The following is a 7,604-nucleotide window of genomic DNA, read 5'->3' as shown; positions in this document are numbered from 1 at the left end:
TTTTAAAACTATAACAGAACCGTCCAACCAAACTCCATTATGTAGTTCCCCATAACTGTGTCCGTAGGGCTTACCCTAAGCACACAACAAAGGGAGCACCTAATATATGCCTTGGGGCCATAAGGTCTTACCAGTTGGATAAGGTTTGTGCCTCTATACTCCAAAATTCTATCCATATAAAAATCTAGTAGAAAGTAGTTTTAATCGTAATTCGTAATATATGGATCGTGATCCAGTAAATCTCATAAACTTAACCATGAAGTAAACCATATAATTACCCTCCACCCGTACATCATAAGTTGTCCCATGATTAACTTAAAGGGAATGCCTTGGGGCTTGAAAGCCGACCCAAGAAAGTTTCTCGGGGCCTTAGAGCCTACCCAAGGGTCACCTTAAGTCCATAAGGATTTACCAACTTGATCAGAGTTGTACCGTCATACTTCTGTCTATCCAATTAATGTCCCAATAAAACAGTTCAAGTATTAACCAATGAAAAATAAAACCATGGTTCATAAACTAGTAGTTTTCATGATTCCATAAATCAAGAAAAACACATATCTTTCGGTGAAAACTATAATAGGATATAACATACCATGTAGATATGGTTCATAAACTAGTAAATCAATACTTTCGTTAAAACTGATTTTAAAGCTTATAAAATCGTCATGTAGATCATATGGAACACACTAGAGGATCCAAGTATTTTTCAGAGGCATTTTGTAGTTATCAGTATGGATAAGATGAAACTAGTGCAATTTGATCAGATTCCATGAATGAGTTCATATTGAAGAGAATCGATTACTAACCGATCTAATCATACATTTAAGTTTTATACTTTAGAATGTTTCATGTGCATCAGGAACGTGTTCAGGTACGACATGAGTGATTTGAGCTAATAAAGGAGAAACCAAGATTCAGCGCACTTACCATCCATATCAAACGATCGGGTTATCGAACAACTCGAGCTGAACAACTCCCAAAACTGATGCCTATCGACTAGTTTACTCATTGCCCTTCCAGGGTATTCACTCTTTAATATCAACAATTCTTGTCCATAGGTCATCTTCGGAATCATCGCTGAATATATCTTAAGGAAGCGAGAAGATATCCCAATAATCTTTATTTCCTTTTGACATTGTAACAATATCAAGAATTGTCGGCGTATTTAATTCCTGGTTCATAACCCATAGGGGCCGTACATCATGCAAGTTCATTGGTGTTCCCAGACTCATCCAATCACTTACTAAATTCTCAGTCATTAAGGTTATTTTGTTAATTTAATAGTCAAATCTATCATAGTTACTTTAGAGTCTTCCCGAGTAATTCAGATGCTTATGAGTTTTGGATACATGTTGTACTTCCGTTCAATTCCCTTTGGTCATATAATAAAGTCATTTTGGTATTCGTGGTTGATTTATCTCACGAATATCCACTTCTTAGTACCGATTGCATTCTAGATTTGAGCTGAGCTGAGTACTTCCAGAGTTATCATCGATCGAAACTTGAGGAGACAAACAAGCATTCAAGTAATATCTATCTCATTCGGTACTGACATAGCATTAGGGTTGGTCATCTTACTTAATATGTGTTCCATAACTTTCAATGGTAGTACAACATCCACGTTTATTTGGATTTCTTAATTAATCCAAGACATTTACTTATTATAGGCCATTAGGGTATTTTGGTTATTTTGGTGCTCAATATTATTCTAGATATTTCATAGCTTGAGGATATCCAATCTTTCATGGGCTTGGTGATATTTTGGGTAATTTATATTCTAGGGGTATTTTGGTAATTTTATAGATTCAGAGTATTTATATCATTTCTTTTCGTCCGATCATATTATTTAATTCAAACTTCTAATACCTTGTACAAGCCATCTTGGGGTTAAAACTCAGTTATCCATATTTTTGAAGCAAAACTAGTATTTTCTACGCACCTCAGTAGTTATATCTGATCAATATGTCTTTTTAGAGTTATTCTCTAACTTTCATGGATAATTCTTGCGTTTTTTCAACTTAAGGGTATTTTCTTAATTTTACCTAATCAAAGTATTCTTAAAATTTCTCATCCAAGTACCTTTGGCATTTAACCTTTAATGAGATAAATAATAACTTACAGATCCACGAGCTGATTGCTCTATCACTTAATCACAGAACTTGTAATTTAATTCTAACGGTTCTCCACTTTCTTATATTAGTCATCTAGCCATATTCATTTACCGAATTTTCACTGAATTCGAATAGAGAGTAGGAATTAATTAACTACCCAGATAAGACTAAACATGTTCATTCATGCATTTACCAATACCAACATGTTCCACAAAGCATGAAAAGGTAGTAATGTATTACCTCAGTTTTCATGCCATATCGATTGATGATTTAAACTCCATTCGATCATCATCGATCTTAATTCAACTTCCAATAATTCCTCATATACATAACAACATAAATTTAATAAAAAACGGAGCTTTATTACGAAAAACATATCGAATCAAGTGATTAATTAGTGAAAAATAGCTTACCATGTTCGAATTTGGAAAAACAGACCTAAAAATAGACTCAAGCATTCGAAAAACATCAGGATAGGTGTACTTAAAAAAAGTCAACGACCGGTTAACGGCGGTCAACGGTCTGGTCAAAGGTGGTCAATGGTCAATGGTGGTCAATTACAAGGGGCTCCACGACTTGCTTCGGCTCGGCTCGAATCGGTCCAGCCATTTCAGACCAATCCAGCTGGTCAGCTGCTGGAAAATGACGCCCATGCGTAGGGGCAGCACGTCCGATCGTCCTTTTGGCATGAAATTTCCCAGATTTTTAGATCGACACCTCGGGAGTCTCGTGCAAGTGTTATTTGTCAACGAAACATAACAGATTATAGAATTTTAAAACATATGAACATTTCCAATGGTGGTCGGTGAGTGAGGATAACAGATCAACAATGGCACGACAATTTCGATCGAGTTTTTAGTACACAGTGACAATGAGTTCGATGGTGTAGGAGGTTTGATGAACGGGTGGCAAGATCGACCGAAATCAACGAAAAACAAACGGCGGTTAAATTAAAACCAGTGAAGCTTTTGGTTGAGTTTTACGACGAACAGTGCTAATTCACGACGGGATAGAGGTTGAGTTCTGTTCTTCGTTCAATGGTGAGTATATTGGCGGTTTCAGATCGACAAATGGTGGCCAGATGGTGGAGAATCGGGGCTACAAGGTTGGGCGACGGGAAAGGAAATTGGGAGAAATTAGGAGAAATTGGGAAAAATTGAGGGGGCTTTGTTTCTGGTCTATAACCATAAACTAAACTTTAAACATTTCAATTTATCTCTGCCTACACAAAATGGCCAAATTCAGGGTTAGGTCCCTAAATTTCCCTCACTTTTAAAAATGGTATGCCTACTTTGCAATTTTACACTTTAATCCTCAATTTCTTATGAAATACCACTTTAATTCAATACTTTAAAATTTATAAAACTTAGCCCCTAAATTGTCATGTGACAATTCTCGCCTCCTTAAAAGAATTTCGTCCTCGAAATTCATTTAAGTTAGAAATGTAGAAATGAGGCTTCTATAAGTTCTTCCATATCTTCTAGTAGCTTTTACAGAAGTGTCGATCCTCTAATAATCTTTAACCAACTGAGTATAAGTTTTCATCAGAAATCTCCCTCATTCCCATAAAATAATCATAACGGATTTATTATTATGGAATCAATTCATCCTTGGTTATGAGAATAGGTTCATAGTGCGATAACATATCCCAATTTCATTTCTGGAGTTGGGTCAGAATTTCTCGAATGAGTAACTCTAACATTACTCATGAGGTACTTTCCAAAGTTTAGAAACACACTACTGGTATTCCTTTATACACAGGTAAAGCCCTAAGATATATAAAACTTAGGTTAGCTCATTACAGAGAGAGACTCGACCTTGGAGTTCCGGCTCAGAGAGGTACAGTTGTAGTTTAGAGGCATAAACTGATCAGACATCTTTTGGCATTCGACCGACCTGTCTATCCAGAAAACTCGACTCAACCTAGGCTCTGATACCACTAAATGTAAACCCCCATATCGATACAAGGTGACCCGATCCGATCCAGGTGTCACATTAGGGCCACTGGAGTGACCCATCATAAAAATCTCAGAAAAATTAACGTTTTTATTAAAACATATAAAATCATAAAATCGTTTATAAATACAAAAGTAATATTTATCAGTATTCAAAAATAAAATAGATTATCAGACTCAGATGTAAAAATAAAATACAACCTATGTGCCACCTAATCACATGTACAATACTCTACAAGTTATGCCGGGAGAATTCCCTTACTGATGTTGATAAATGCACTGATACGATTCTTGTAACATGAAAAGGTGAGTAACAGAGTGAGCCTTGGAAAGCTCAGTAATACAATACTGCCAGTTGATGCTACATGACATATAGATAAATGGAAAGCCATATAATTTCCTTATTGAATCAGGCGTATACCAGTTTTTGGAATAATCTAGGATGGTAGTTCTCGAGTAGAAGCCATGAAGATCTAAGTTCATAGGAAGCATTCATAGTATCATGTTTTCAGGAGGTCGAATAAGATGTCTCGTGTGTTCTAATCAAAACCAGTGAAAAGATATAAATCATTTAAAACCGTAACGAAATCCTCCAACCAAACTCCATTATGCAGTTCCCCAGAACTACGTCCGTAGGGCTTACTCTAAGCACACAGCAAAGGTAGCCAGCCTAAGATATACCTTGGGGCCTTCCCAAGCATATCCTTAGGTCCGTAAGGTCTTACCAGCTGGATCAGGGTTGTGCCTCCATACTCCATAATCCTATACATATAAAAATCCAGTAGAAAGCAGTTTTAACCATAATTCGTAATATCTGGATCGTGTTCTAGTAAATCTCATAAGCTTAACCGTGAAGTAAACCATATAATTGCCCTCTACTGGTACACCATAAGTAGTCCCATTATTAAATTAAGGGGAATGCCTTGGGGCTTGAGATCCTACATAAGAAAGATTATCGGGGCTTCAAAGCCTACCCAAGGGTCACCTTAAGTCTGTAAGGATTTACCAGCTTGATCAGAGTTGTACCTCCATACTTCAGTTTACCGAATTATTGTCCCAATAAAATAGTTCAAGTAGTAACCAGTGAAGCATAAAACCATGGTTCATAAACCAATAGTTTTCATGATTCCATAAATCATGAAAAATTCATATTTTTCTGTGAAAACCATAATCGAATATCACATACCATGTTGCCGTGGTTTATAAACCAGTAAATCAATACTTTCATTCAAACTCATTTAAAAATATATAAAAGTGTCATGTAGAACATATAGAACACACTAGAGGATCCCAGTATTTTTCATAGGCATTTTGTAATTATCAGTATGGATAACATGAAACTGGTGCAATTTGATCAGATTCCAGGAACGAGATCCTATTGAAATGAATCGATTACTAATCGATCTAATCATACATTTAAGGTTGATACGTTAGAATCCCAATATGTTTCATGTGCATCAGGAAAGTGTTCAGGTATGACTGGAGTGATTTGAGCTGATAAAAGAGAAAAGAAAATTCAAGGCACTTACCATCCATGTCAATCGATCAGGTTATCAAACAACTCGAGCTAAACAACTCCTAGAACTGATGCCTATAGATTGGTTAATTCTTTTCCCTTCTAGGGTATGCACTCTTTAATACTAAAAATTCTTGTTCATAGATCATCTTCAGAATCATCGCTGGATATATCTTAACGAAGCGAGCATATATCTTAAAAATCTTTATTTTCTTTCCACATTGCAACAATATCAAGAACTGTCGACGTATTTAATTCTTGGTTTATAACCCTTAGGCACTGTATATCATGCAAGTTCATCGGTATTCCCAAGCTCATCCAATCACTTACTAAATTCTAAGTCATTAAGGTTACTTAGTTCATTTAATAGTCAAATCTATCTCAGTTACTTTAGAGCCTACCCGAGTAATTCAGACGCTTCTGAGTTTTGGATACACGTTGTACTTCCGTTAAATTCACTTTGGTCATATAATAAAGTCATTTTGGTATTCGTGGTTGATTATCTCACGAATATCCACTCCTTAGTACTGAATGCACTCTAGAATTGAGCTGAGCTGAGTACTTCCAGAATTATCATCGATCGAAACTTGAGGAGACGAACAAGCATTCAAGTGGTATCTCTGTCATTCAGGTATTGACATAATATTAGGGTTGGTATTCCTATTTAATCTGTGTTCCATAACTTTCAATGGTAGTACAACATCCATGTTTATTTGGATTCATAATTAATCCAAGACATTTACTTATTCTATGCCATAAGGGTATTTTAGTCATTTTTGTGCTCAATATTATTTCAGATATTTCAAAGCTTGAGGATATCCAATCATTCCTGGTCTTGGTGATATTCTGGGTAATTTGCATTCCAGGGGTATTTTGGTAATTTTATAGATCCAGAGTATCTATATCATTTCATTCCGTCCGATCATATTATTTAATTCAAACTTCTAGTACCTTGTACAAGCCATCTTGGGGTTAGAACTCGGATATCCATATGTTCTAAGAAAAACTAGTATTTTCTATGCACCTCAGTAGTTCCATCGGATCACTATGTCTTTTCAAAGTTATTGTCCAACTTCCAGGGAAAATTATTGTCTTTCTTCAACTTAAGTGTATTTTGGTAATTTTACTAACCGAAGTATTCTCAAAATTTCTCATCCAAGTACCTTTGGCATTAAACATTTAATGAGATAAATTATAATTTACATATCCATGAGTTGATTGCTTTATCACTTAATCACAGAACTTGTAATTTAATTCTAACGGTCCTCCACTTTCTTATATTAGTCATCTGAGCCATATTCAGTTACCAAATTTTTACTGAATTCAGATCGAGTGTAGGAATGAATTAACTACCCAGATAAAACCAAACATGTTCATTCATGTATTTACCAATACCAACATTTTCCATAAATCATGAAAAGGTAGTAATGTATTACCTCAGTTTTCATGCCATATTGATCGACCATTTAAACTCCATTCGATCGGTCTCAATCTTAATTCAACTTTCAATAATTCCTCAGATACATAACAACAGAAATTTCATCAAAAATGGAGCTTAATTGCAAAAAAAAAGATCGAATCATGTGATTAATCAATGAAAAATATCTTACTGGATTCGAATTTAGCAAAACGATCATCAAAAATAGACTTAGGAAGTCAAAAAACGCAGGATATGTGTACCCAGAAAAAGTCAACAGTAGGTCAACTATCGGTCAACGGCGGTTAAAATTTTGGTCAATGGTCAATGGAGTTCAACTGGAGGTGGCTCAACGGCTCGGCTCGAACCAGTCCAGTCGGTCAACTGCTGGCAAAAGATGCCCACGCGCAGGGGTGGCGCGTGCGGTACGTGCGGTTACTCTGGTAGTCGGTTCGACATGAAATTTTCTAGATTTATAGATCGACACCTCAGGAGTCTTGTGCAAGTGTTATTTTTCAATGAAACATAACAAATTTCAGAATTTTAAAACATACAAACCTCTCCAATGGTGATCGGTGAGCGACGACAACGAATCAAGAACAACA

This window comes from Hibiscus syriacus, unplaced genomic scaffold (genome assembly GCF_006381635.1).
Source record: "Hibiscus syriacus cultivar Baekdansim isolate YM2019G1 unplaced genomic scaffold, ASM638163v2 tig00111207_pilon, whole genome shotgun sequence".
NCBI lineage: Eukaryota > Viridiplantae > Streptophyta > Magnoliopsida > Malvales > Malvaceae > Hibiscus > Hibiscus syriacus.
This window is presented reverse-complemented; position numbering follows the sequence as displayed.